Source organism: Cupressus sempervirens, chromosome 6, assembly GCF_028749045.1.
Source record: "Cupressus sempervirens isolate cs-2001-9-10 chromosome 6, ASM2874904v1, whole genome shotgun sequence".
NCBI classification, from domain to species: Eukaryota; Viridiplantae; Streptophyta; class Pinopsida; order Cupressales; family Cupressaceae; genus Cupressus; species Cupressus sempervirens.
The window spans coordinates 78653831-78668300 of NC_143123.1; the positions used below are offsets into that span (position 1 = coordinate 78653831).

Consider the following 14470-nt stretch of genomic DNA (forward strand, 5'->3'; position numbering starts at 1 on the left):
ATTAGTAAACTGGAGAGGGTGGTTGATCCAAGGAAGATAATCGCAGATTTTAAAAGTATCATACATTACAAGCCATGAGGTTGGTTAGAATAAGGGACTTTGGTATCGCATGCTATCCTATAAAAGGGCAACGCTCAAGAGAGACATTAACACCAGATGTCATTGAGAGTCTTCTAGCTTCGAAGGTCTTTACATAAAAGAAATAAATATTTTCAGCAATATGGCTAAAATGATTAAGTTAATACTATAAATTATGATCATAACGATACTATGAAAAGCGAGAATAAACATATAAAAAAAATATTGAACAAAAGGTGAAGATATCTTTAAGATATAAATGTAATTTTGAGTCATGTGAAAAATGGCAGTGAGAAGATGCGAGAAGAAAATCCAAATAAGACTTTCACATTCATGTAGAAAGGTCTCACGTTGTGAAGGATGTCATTGGACATTTGCTCCATAATAACGAGACAAGTATTTCTTGATTATTATATCGTGAGAATTGCATTTATTTGCTTCTTGTAGTTAATTGTATTTATATATGTACTATAAGAACTATTTACCTTGATATTTTCTAAAGATGTCCTTGTAGGAAAACTAGGGAGTCTGATACTTCGTCAAAGGTAAAGGGGCTTAGAAGATTGATGTTTAGAGGGAGTCTGAGACATCCGTCTGAAGGAGTGAATAGAGGATGTGCTTCAACTGATCTTTGAAGATCTTGGTCATATCAAAATCAGAGGGAGTTTTGATTTCATGTAAACTTTTGGTATCATGTGTGTGACTGCATGATTTGATGGATCTACCTGCTATGTACATCATGAGGAAGTGACAACTTCCAAGTGATCATCACTTGTATTTGCAGAAGTTATTGAAAGGTGACAATCTTGTAATAACTTAATTATCTATTGTGATGGATATTTTATGATGTCTATGCAGATTATGATAGATTATACTTTGCATGGTGGATGTTTATATGGTAATCATTATGAGAATGCATGTGCACATACCGTATAAACATTTTTTGAGTATATGATGAATGTGATGCAAATTGATGTTCTAGAGACCATGACTCATAGTACTTGGTAAATATCTTGCATCTCAACATTCTAAAGGCCATTACTCAAAGAGTATTTGGTGAGTATCATATATTGTTATTCTGGAGACCAATACTCAAATGTGATATCAAAATGGTGAATACCATATTTTGATATTTTGGAGACCATTGCCTTATTGAGTATATGGTGAATATCAAGTGTTGATATTTTGGAGACCATTACTCAGAGTTTTGGTGAATATCATATGTTGATATTCTAAAGGCCAATACTCTTGATATCATATGTGCTATTAAAATGGTGGATATCTTCTGATCAAAGATATCTTTAAAATTTTCCATACCTAATATTACCAATGGTGTAATACGTGTCCTGTATATATCCTCCCTAGCTAAGAGGCGGTGTTGATGTTTAGGTAGAGCTTTAGTAGAATAAACTTGTGAGATCAAGGAGAAATTAATATAGTTACAATGATACACACACACACACACAACTATAATTAAGTTTTCCATTATATTAATTATATTGATGAATAGACATGTCCCATGAAGGGACATGTCTCTCCTCTTGTTTATTCCTCATACAAATACAAGAGGACGCTGCCATTGGAAAGTACATACCAAACATTAGGACAGTGCTATTATATTTGCAGGGATCTCGAAAAATCAACAGTTTCTTGTAAGAGAAATTGATATAACGAGAATGCCATATGCACGCATGCTTTTCTCTTGTTTTAAGGAATTGAGTTTCTGAAATTGATCTCGGGAGAACAAAAACCATCTGCTTCATTTAATTTTGGATGTATGTTTATTCTCATTATACTTACAAAATTTAAAGCTTGTGTTAAAAATATATTTTTCCTTACTTGTAACAACATACTGAACAAAAACTACGGTTCATGGGTTGGAACAGTTGTGAACCTAATCAAGTACTTGACAAACATGAATGATTAGATGTTCATTTCATTCTGAGAAACAGGGAATGGTGCATTCAAAGAATGTACATGCCTACTCAAGCACTAGACAAATTTTAAATTATTAAATTTCCAATATTCAAAAGCAGGAGAATGTGCCTTTAAGGACATGCTACATAGCTAGCCAAAATTCTTGCAGTTGTTTGCATTATTGAAACCTACTTTCCCTTTATTCACACTCACACGTGGACAGGAGAGTATCTTTTGGTTTCAAAAAGATTAGCACAAAAAAAATCTTACTCTAGAGGGCAAGTTGCCAATCAATTTTCACAGGAATCTTTCAAGTTTGAAGTTAGCAGTTGAAGTATTTTGTAAATTCCCTTACCATATACCTATTTTAGAAGTATTTGTTAATGTTGAATGCCATTTCCTTGCTATTTTGTGGTTTTGGTAAAGTCACAACTTCACGCCATCTACATAGAGGCCAAAAACATGATTGAATCATATATTCCATAAGGTGATATAGATACCATATTGCTCCAAGACACTAGATCTCACTAATGATCAGATTATCATTAGGGGCTGAAGGTTATGTTATCTTGTATTGATAAATTGTAGTGGCCAGTCCATGTTTACAATAAGTTGTAGTGTATGCCCCTTGGGTCTTGGTCTTGCACCAAATTGGTCTAGGTACCAGTCCCGCTTCAGGCTCCTAGGTGTACTGACAACCATAGTTCTGATTTAGAAAAGTGAAAACCTGATTTGCAAAGCATTTTTATGACATTAAAAACACTAAAAAGTGCATTGTTTTGCCAGTTTTGCATTTTGTATGATTGTTGGTATATTTAGAGATATAAGTTAAGTTAGATAATATAATCTTATTAATGTCCAACAAAAACCACAAAGGGTCAAAGGGACTGCTGAACAAAAGACAAAGGACCCTGATTGTTGGTATATTTGGAGATATAAGTTAAGATAGACAATATAAACTTATTAATGTCCAACAAAAACCACAAAGGGTCAAAGGGACTGCTGAACAAAAGACAAAGGACCGGTCTAAAGAAGGGATGTCAAATAACGTTCGAGGAAAAACAACATCAACAGGAAAGAGAGGGGAGAGTGGTCCACAGTAAGATTCCCAAATCTGACTACAGTACTAGAACAACAAAGAACCCCAAAACAGAAGGACAAGCCAAGTGGCTGGTAGGGTGCACAAAGTGTCTTTGAGACTTCCTGGAAGAGGAAGAAGAAGAGGAAAGCCCTTGTTGAAGATATCTCCTCTGGGGGTCACAGTTCAGGAGTGACTGAAAGGATGGTACCAAGTGTGTGCTGACAGAAGCCCAGAGAAAAAGGAGGTGATAAGTTGACAAGACTGTGAACTAGTTGGAAGATAATGCTGGAGCAAATGGTCTCGTAGTTTAATGGCTTCTTGAAGATAGAGGGGTTGTGATATCCCTTACCTATAATAAGATCTTTATTATTTGGTGAATAAAATAAATGAATCTCATTTATTAATAATTAATAAATAAACAAATGAATCTCATTACTTTAATCTATTGTATAATAATATTTAAATAAATAAACAATAAATGAATTCTCATTTTTAATATATATAAATAAGCTAGTAAATGGATTCCATTACTTAATAGATACACTAATACAATGAATATTAATAAATGAATTATGTTACTATTAAACAAATGATCCAAAATAAGTCTATCTCTTATAAATTAAACGCTGCAGACAAGTTAAGGCATTCAACCTTTCTTGATGTGGCAAGAGAGGCAATAGCCAACATCGACGTTGGCACATTGACTAAAATCTAAAAGAATAACAACTTGCCAAATGCTTACCAAACAGGATCGAACAATGTTCATGTAATGATGTGGCTGCTACCATCGCGTCGTTAGGGGATATTAGATATCCAGAACACAACATTGATATGGAAAGGCATTGAAGATAATATCTACTATATTTACTACAAGGAATCAAAAGGAAATATAATGATTCTACAACATGAGATCAGTAAAAGATTAAGGAGATTGGTAAGGTAGTGGCATAGACGGCTGAAACAACCAATCGCTGGCAGACAGTGTACAAAGCTGCATAAATATCAATAGCTAGTCCAAGTGCATCTGATATAAAAAATATGCGTACACACACACACATATATGTGTGTGTGTGTGGGAAAGGCTTGTGCAAATCTAACCAACAGGTTATTCCAAGATGGGCTTAAGGGCTTGGATCCCAAAAACCTTGAGGGAGATCGTTGAGTTTGGTCTCAAAGCGACCTAGTGTATCTCAACATTCTTCCCGAGTCAGAGTTATAATCAAAATAGCATGAATTTCCAAACTCACAAATAGATTATGCTTGATTTGATTATGTTATTAAGCTAACTAGAATGTAATTATAGTATATATATATAGAATGCAATTACAATTGGTATTAGAGCTACGATTTTGCCATCCTGTAGGGAAAAAGTGAATTGATCAATGTGTCTTTTCAAAGGAAAAATATATATAAATGAGTTTAATAATATTTAAAGATTTGGAAGAGCATTTATATTTGAGACGATCATTGTTCTTTCATTCAAGTCATTCATCAAAATAGTGCATCAAATCGATAATAATACATTCAAACAAATGTTCCCATAAGGATCAATCATACACTTGTCTTTCAATTATCTATTGGGTGACTCATTGAAAATCACAAACTGCTCCAATCTAAACTTAATGAAATCTATCCACTGGCCTACAATTTATCACCATATATCAATTGATCATGAAATATTTAATGGGAATTAATCCTACTTGCATTTAACGCTTCGAGTTGAATCACTCGTAGCATTCAATGAACACAATCAATTTATCTTCAACTGTGTTCAAACTTTGAGATGGAACAAATCGGTGTAATAAAAACTAAAGATTCATTAAGATCAAACAAATCAAGCGAAAACCTTAGTTGCTTGTGGACAAGCAAAATTAGGAAGGGTGGACCGTGATATCTTCTGCTTGTAAATAAGATCTTTATTATTTGGTGAATAAAATAAATGAATCTCATTTATTAATAATTAATAAATAAACAAATGAATCTCATTATTTCAATGTATTGTATATTAATATTTAAATATATAAACCATATATGAATTATCATTTTTAATATATATAAATAAGCTAGTAAATGGATTCCATTATTTAATAGATAAACTAATACAATGAATATTATTAAATGAATTATGTTACTATTAAACAAATGATCCTAAATACGTCTACCTCCTATAAATTAAATGCTCCAGATGAGTCAAGGCATTCAACCTTTTTTGACGTGGCAAGAGAGGTAATAGCCAATATCCACATTAGCATATTGACTAAAATCTAAAACAATTGCATCCTGCCAAACGCTACCAAATAGGATTGAACGGTGTTTCGCGTAATGATGTGGCTCCTACCATCGTGTCGCTAGGGGATAATAGATATACAAAACACAACGTTGACAAGGAAAGGCATCGAAGATAATATCCACTATATTTACTACAAGGAATTGAGAGGAGTTATAACGATTCTACTGCATGAGATCAGTAGCAGAGAAAGGAGGAGATTGGTAAGGTAGTGGTGTCATGAGCCAAGATTAATGTATTTTTACTTTATCAAACATATGTTGTATTTGTTAATTATTTGAGTTAATATCTTCAATACATCATTGTAATAACATTACTGTTGAATTATATCAATCAATAGCATAAAAAATTATTAATAATAATATTAAGATTGAACTAATGGTCATTCATAAGTACATTACAAATAATTGGCTAATCCAAAAACAATAAACAAAATAATAATAATTATAACACTCTTATTATATTATAATATATCTTGACCACTATTTAATACTTTTCAAATAAATATAATATAAACTATTAATAAGCTATGATCAAAGCAATACTTAAGAATAAATCCGATTAAAGCATAACATTCAAACTATGACAAACCCATCTATTGGGACACGGCTTTTCAAATATATCTACCCTAAGCCATATATATTAAGGTTAGGGTTAATTTGAAAAGGGAGATAATTACGGAAAGCATAGAATAAGTGCGAGAAACAAAATCAAAGCGAGCTGTTTGAATTGCATAAGTCTGCACCCGAGTACAGTCATCATACCACTGCGCCTAAGTACAGCCAAGTTCCACCACCTGCGCAAGGACTGAATGTCAGTCACGGACCGAGTGTACAGTATGTCGGATCCGTCACTTAGAGTATGAAAGTACTAACAGGTACAATCGTTCTATTCAATATCAAATGTATGAATATATATACCATCGTGCTATTCAATTTCAAATGTATGAATATATGTATAATTGTTCTACTCAATATTGCAGAATATAGTTATAGTTAAAAGGAAAGTGATCAATGAAATTTAATAGAAAGCGGTTCGCAGTACATTCTTGCATTAAGATATAAACATTGAATTATAAATGAAATTCCATATGTACCAATTATGTTAAATTTATTCAAAGAATATAATTAAATAAAAGGTGATTCATGAATTAAATAAGAGATTCACATGAGTCTAAGAATAAACATTGTAATATATTGGGAATTCCATCATGAAGTAAAATATATGCTACAAGTCTTTAAAATATATATATACATATGTATATATATATATATATGTATATATATATATATATATATGTATATATATATATATATATACATATATATATATATATACATATGTATATATATATAAATATATATACACAAATACAGATATAAATATATGACATATAAATAAGCATTGCATTAAGGAATACTGGTATATTATATTAAGATGTATCCTTAAAGAATTAAAATAATATTAGGAATGCATTTCAATTATAGTACATAGAGATCTACTGCTCATCTGTATTATGAAATCTTAAGATAGGAAGTTGGTGGAGGGAGAGGCACATGACGGATATCCTCCAGGGAAGCGCTTGTAGCCTGTTTCACGCGTCCTTTGCACCATAAATCTTCCATCTCAAGATGATCGTAACAAGGAGAGAGAAAGTTGTCTGTGTACTATAAGAAGAAACCTTCATAATGAACTAAGTAAATTAAATTAGGTGCTCATCTCCTCCAACATTTTAATAACAATGATGGTCATAGGTTTGCCAAATTTTGATGATTCCCTAACTTATACCTAAATTTTGTATTATAGGTCAAGGGTTTAAAAAGGGGTCATCACAAGTGGTATCAAAGCATGATCCTGCCATCCTGAAAATATAGTAAATGAGAAAAGGAGCAAAAATGAACGAACAATTGTCTAATGAACTTAGGAATGTTATGGAGCAGACAAACCAAACTTTAGCAGAGCAAATAGAGAGATCAAACCAAGCACTTCTCCAAGCACGGCAAAACATGGGAAATTCCATAAACGATCTTAAAAACAATAATTCTGGTGGAAGAGACATAAGTTCAAACCACTCAGAAAATAATGGAGCTTCATCATCTTAGGTACCCAAACCCCCTTTCTTACCTAGGGAGGGCCCCTCGATGGAAGAAGAGGGACAGACAACCAATAATGCTATTGAGAATGCAAGAGCTTATGCTAGCCTTGAACCAGAAATCAGAGAGTTAGTAACATTTAGAGAATTCTGTGAAGCCAACAGGCAAGAAACCCATAGGAGAGAAAGAAGACAGCAAAATCAAGACTTTAGAAGCAAAGTGAATAAAGTAACACTTCCAAATTTTGATGGATTAGAAAAGTCTACTGCACGTGCTTGGCTACAAAAATTGAACACTTATCTTACCCTTAGTCCAATGACAAAAGAAGACACACTTCAATTCACAATCCTTCACTTAGAAGGCACGACACATGATTGGTGGCATCATGGCCTTGTTACTCAGGGACACCAAAATATTACTTCTTATGAAGAATTCTCTCAAAAATTCATCAAGAGATTTGATAGAAGGCATCCCCAAGAAAACTTTAAGAAATTGACTCAAATAAGGCAGCAAGGAACAGTAGAGGATCATATTAAAGGATTCCAAAGAATTTCAGTCCAAGTCACAAGAGTAGATGATGACCACTCCACCTACTTGTTCATAGAAGGATTAAAAGACACATTAAAAGGTCTAGTAAGTGCCCTAAAGCCTTCATCCTTAGACGATGCTTTTGAAATAGCTCTAAGACTAGAAGTCTCAATCACGAATAACAAATCATGGAATAAGCCCAACTCAAAATCTCACAAAAAAGATAAATCATACCAAAAGTTCATTCCTACAAAGGATTGAGAGGAGCTAAAGAAAAAGAATTTATGCTTCAAATGCCAAGAGCCATGGGAGCCAGGCCATAATTGCAACCAAAAAAGAAACCCTTGTCGCAATTGCGGTAAAGACTGGGTGCCAGGACATAAATGTGGAAAGAGAGGCCGCATCCAAAGAATGGAAGAAGATCTTGAGGAAGAAAATGTCAACAAAAAGGCAAAATGTGACAAAAGCAATGAAGAAGAGAAAGAAGGAGAAGAATATGGAGTGATATCCACTATTACTCAACCCTCTAAACATCAAGTCTTAAGAATTAGGAGCACTCTTAATGGACAGAAAGTCATTGCACTAGTGGATAGTGAAGCATCCCATAATTACATTGATGAAAAACTCATTAACAAAATGAAATTAAAAACTGAAAAGTTCAAGGGATTTACTGCTGTTCAGGCCATAGGATCATTGGTACGATGTACAAAGGTGATTCCTCAACAAGAAATCACATTAGGAAGAAAACACACCATCAGAGAGGACCTGCATGTGGTTCCACTAGACTCAGATATAATTTTGGGGGCTCCATGGATATTTTCTTTGGGATGTTTTAAGTTTGACCTTCCAAATTTGAAAATCCATTTTGAGCACAAAGGGGAAGAAATAACATTGGAAGGAATACCTGATGGTTCTGCAAAACTAGTTTCATGCAAAAGAATAGAAAGAATATTACGGCATGGTCAAGGAGAGTGGGTTGCACAATGTTTAGTACTAAACAAATCTACTCCACAAGAATCAGCCATCCATATAGATATTGAACCCATCATTAGGAAACATCGAAGGGTGTTTGAAGAAATTCCACCAGGATTACCACCCAAAAGAGGATTTGAACACATTATAGAATTGGAAAAGGATGCTAAACTAGTGATCACCACCCCTTACCGACATCCTCAAAAATATAAAGATGAAATTGAAAAAGCCATTCAAGAACTCCTAGCAATGGGACATTTTCAACCTAGTTCCAATCCTTTTGCATCACCGGTGGTACTTGTGAAAAAGAAGGATGGGACAATGAGAATGTGTATAGATTATCGAGCACTAAATAAGAAAACTATAAAAAATCGCTATCCCATTCCAAGGGTTGATGAACTCATAGACGAACTTCATGGAGCAGTGTATTTTTTTAAGATTGATTTATGTTCGAGATACCACCAAATCAGAATGAGGGAGGAGGATGTTCCCAAGACAACATTTAGATGTCATTATGGGCATCTTGAGTTTCTAGTTCTACCCTTTGGCCTCACTAATGCCCCGGCCACCTTCCAATCATGCATGAATCATATTTTCCGGAAACAACTCAGAAAATTTCTCCTTATTTTCTTTGACGACCTTCTTATCTATAGCAAGTCATGGTTGGAGCACCTCCAACACATTGAAGAGGTCCTATGCATATTAGAATCTGAATCCTTATTTGCAAAGGCATCAAAATGTGAATTTGGGTTAGAAGAAATTCTCTATCTGGGTCATAAAATCAGTGCCAAAGGTGTAAGCGTGGATGAAGAAAAAGTTAAAGCAATAAGAGAATGGCCAAAACCCAAAACCCTAACTCAACTTAGGGGATTCTTGGGCTTATGTAGCTACTACAGACGGTTTGTGAAGAATTTTTCCAAGTTAGCATCCCCTTTGATAGACTTAACAAAAAAGGGAAATTTTGGATGGAATGAGGCAGCACAGGAAGCTCTTGAAGAGTTAAAGGAAAAAATGAGCTCTTGCCCAGTCTTAGCTGTTCTAGATTTTACACTACCTTTTGAATTACAGTGTGATGCTTCTGGTGAAGGAATTGGGGTAGTACTAATGCAAAACAAGCACCCTATTGCTTTCGAGAGCCGGAAACTTTCAAAGATAGAGAGGCACTACTCAATTTATGATAAGGAAATGCTGGCTATCATGCACGCATTGGCAAAATTCAGACAATACCTAGTATGTGAAAGGTTCAATATCAAGACAGACCATAACAGCTTAAGGTTCTTCATGAATCAGAAAGACCTTAATGATCGCTAGCAGAAATGGGTAAGTAAAATCCAAGCATATAATTTTGATATTGAGTACATTAAAGGAACCCATAATGTGGTAGCAAATGCTTTATCTCGACAAGGCCAATTGAATACCCTTACTAGTATCACAGGCGATTGGAAAAATGAAATTGTTGTAGAATATGCTAAGGATCCAAGAACTAATGAGATCATGGAGGGAAATATACCCAATGATGAATTCAAAATCATTGAAGAACTCATACTATACAAGGGAAGAATACTGCTTGTAGCAAATTCCAAAGTTAAAAAGTAAAAATTATGAAGTAATATCATGACAACCCTCTATCTGGACACACTGGATTCTACAAGACTTACAAGAAGATAAGAGAGCCAAAAGAAGGACATTATGAAATATGTCCAAGAATGTATGACATGCCAAAAGAATAAGTTTGAACAGAACTACCCAGCCGGTTTATTACATCCATTATCCATCCCAAACCAAAAGTGGGAAAGCATTTCCATGAATTTCATTACAGGATTACCAAAGGTGCAAGAAAGAGATTCCATCCTTGTAGTGGTAGATAGGTTGACCAAATATGCACATTTCTTTCCAATATCCATACATTATAAGGCACCACAAATAGCAGAGTTATTCTTCAAAGAAATTTTTAGGCTACACGGGTTACCAAAGAATATTATTAGTGACAGGGATAGCAAGTTTCTCAGTTTATTTTGGAAAGAACTTTTCCGGTTAGCAGGAACTAAGTTAACTCCCAGCACCAGTTATCATCCCCAAATGGATGGACAAACCGAAATTGTTAACAAATGGATAGAAGGTTATCTCAGAAACTATGTGACAGGACAGCAAAATGCACGGATCAAATGGTTATACTTAGGAGAATACTGCTATAATAACACCCATCACATGTCAATTGGGATGAGTCCATTTAAAGCATTATATGGATATGAGGCCACTACATTTGGAGATCTGATCATTCAAGAGAGCAGGGTACTAGGAGCCAAGGACTTCATCCAACAAAGCATTGATATTATGAAAGCTCTCAAGGATAATCTCCACCATGCTCAAAACCAACAGAAGATATATGCTGATTGAAAGCGAGTGGAAAGGTCGTTCCAGGTTAGAGATCTAGTATTCTTAAGACTACAACCCTACAAACAATCTTCACTCAAGGTCAGCGGAGCAGAAAAATTAAAACCACGTTTCTATGGACCATATCGGATCCTAAGAAGGATAGGAGAAGTAGCCTACGAGATAGAATTACCTGAGAATAGCAGGATTCATAATATCTTTCATGTATCCAGACTTAAGAAAGCCCTCGGGAAACATATAAGTCCTTGTGTTGATCTGCCACCACTAGACAATGAAGGAAAGCTCATCTTGGAGCCTGAGATTATTCTTGAAAGGCGTGACAGGAGACTGAGGAACAGGACTATTCCAGAATACTTAGTGAAATGGAAAAATCTTCCCAGGGAAGATGCTACATGGGTGGGAGAAGAAATCATTTCTCACTTAGCATTGCTTGGGGACAAGCAAATTCAGGAAGGGGGGACTGTCATGAGCCAAGATTAATGTATTTTTACTTTATGAAACATATGTTGTATTTGTTAATTATTTGAGTTAATATCTTCAATACATCATTGTAATAACATTACTGTTGAATTATATCAATCAATAGCATAAAAAATTATTATTAATAATATTAAGATTGAACTAATGGTCATTCGTAAGGACATTATAAATAATTGGCTAATCCAAAAACAATAAACAAAATAATAATAATTATAACACTCTTATTATATTATAATATATCTTTACCACTGTTTAATACCTTTCAAATAAATATAATATAAACTATTAATAAGCTATGATCAAAGCAATACTTAAGAATAAATCCGATTAAAGCATAACATTCAAACTATGACAAACCCATCTATTGGGACACGGCTTTTCAAATATATCTACCCTAAGCCATATATATTAAGGTTAGGGCTAATTCGAAAAGGGAGATAATTACGGAAAGCATAGAATAAGTGCGAGAAACAAAATCAAAGCAAGCTGTTTGAATTGCATAAATCTGCACTTGAGTACAGTCATCATACCACTGTGCTTGAGTACATCCAAGTTCCACCACCTGCGCAATGACTGAATGTCAGTCACAGACCGAGTGTACAGTACGTCGGATCCGTCACTTAGAGTACGAAAGTACTAACAGGTACAATCGTTCTATTCAATATCAAACGTATGAATATATATACCATCGTTCTATTCAATTTCAAATGTATGAATGTATGTATAATTGTTCTACTCAATATTGTAGAATATAGTTATAGGAAAGTGATCAATGAAATTTAATAGAAAGCGGTTGGCAATACATTCTTGCATTAAGATATAAACATTGAATTATAAATGAAATTCCATACGTACCAATTATGTTAAATTTATTCAAAGAATATAATTAAATAAAAGGTGATTCATGAATTAAATAAGAGATTCACACGAGTCTAAGAATAAACATTGTAATATATTGGGAATTCCATCATGAAGTAAAATATATGCTACAAGTCTTTAAAATATATATATATATATATATATATATATATATATATATATATATATATATATATATATACATATATATATATATATATGCATATATAGGTATATATATGTATATATATAAATAAATAAATAAATAAATAAATATATATATATATATATATATATATATATGTATGTATATATTGTTAGCCGACTGGATGGTTCCGGCGGTGTTTTCTATTTTGTAGCCAACGGGTAAATAGTTTGTAGCGGATGTAATATTGTGGCCGACGGACTCCTTCAGGAAGGTTCGGTGGTAGTATTTATAGCCCGTCTGGGAGCATTGTAAATGATCATCATCTACTATTGCCAATATTATTCTGCTATTCTATTCCATTGTTTGTATGTGTTGATTTCTTTACCAGTACGGTAAACACTGGATGGTTCTGGCGGTGTTTTCTATTTTGTAGCCGACGGGTAAATAGTTTGTAGTGGATGTAATATTGTGGCGGATGGACTCCTTTGGGAAGGTTCGGCAGTAGTATTTATAGCCCGTCTGGGAGCATTGTAAATGATCAATAATCTACTATTGCGAATATTATTATGCTATTATTGTCGGTATGCGTTGATTTCTTTACCAGTACGGTAAACATATATATACACAAATACAGATATAAATATATGACATATAAATAAGCATTGCATTAAGGAATACTGGTATATTATATTAAGATATATCCTTAAAGAATTAAAATAATATTAGGAATGCATTTCAATTATAGTACATAGAGATCTACTACTCGTCTGTATTATGAAATCTTAAGATAGGGAGTTGGTGGAGGGAGAGGCGGAGTAAATTCGGGCACATAAGGAATATCCTCCAGGGAACTGCTTGTAGCCTGTTTCACGGGCCCTTTGCACCATAAATCTTCCATCTCAAGATGATCGTAACAATGAGAGAGAAAGTTGTCTGTGTACTATAAGAAGAAACCTTCATAATGAACTAAGTAAATTAAATTAGGTGCTCATCTCCTCCAACATTTTAATAACAATGATGTTCATACGTTTGCCAAATTTTGATGATTCCCTAACTTATACCTAAATTTTGTATTATAGCTCAAGGGTTTAAAAAGGGGTCATCACAAGTGGCATATATGGCTGAAACAACCAATCACTTGCAGACACTGTACAAAGCCACATAAATATTAATATGCATCTGATATAATAAATATACATATATATCAGCACAGTAGATATTTTGTTGAACAAACTAGATTTCTCCCTGAGGTAAGTGCCTTTCGTACTATCAATTTATTGCATAACACCATGCTTAGACCATTCTAATTCTAAACTGGAAGAAATGAATAGGGATATAGTATGGGAAAGGCTTGTACAAATCCAGCCAATAGGTTATTCCGAGATGGGCAAGGATCAACGTCCCCAAAAATGCCTCGAGGACATGTCCAATATGGGCTTAAGGGCTTGGATCCCTGAAAATCTTGAGGGAGAACATTGAGTTTGGTCTCAAAGCGGACCGACTGTATCTCAACATTCCTTTCAAGTGAGAGTAATAGTCGAAATAGCATGAATTTCCAAACTCACAAATAGGACATTCTTAATTTGACCATGTTATTAAGCTAAATAGAATACAATTATAATAGATTTATTCAT

At 33.8% G+C, this 14470-nt stretch overlaps 1 protein-coding gene across 1 annotated transcript in view; it reads left to right on the forward strand.

Moving 5' to 3' along the window:
• The window catches only part of LOC149551244 (uncharacterized), an 83384-nt gene that overhangs the window by 10116 nt on the left and 58798 nt on the right, over positions 1-14470 (forward strand). The gene's annotated exons all lie outside the window — the stretch shown is intronic.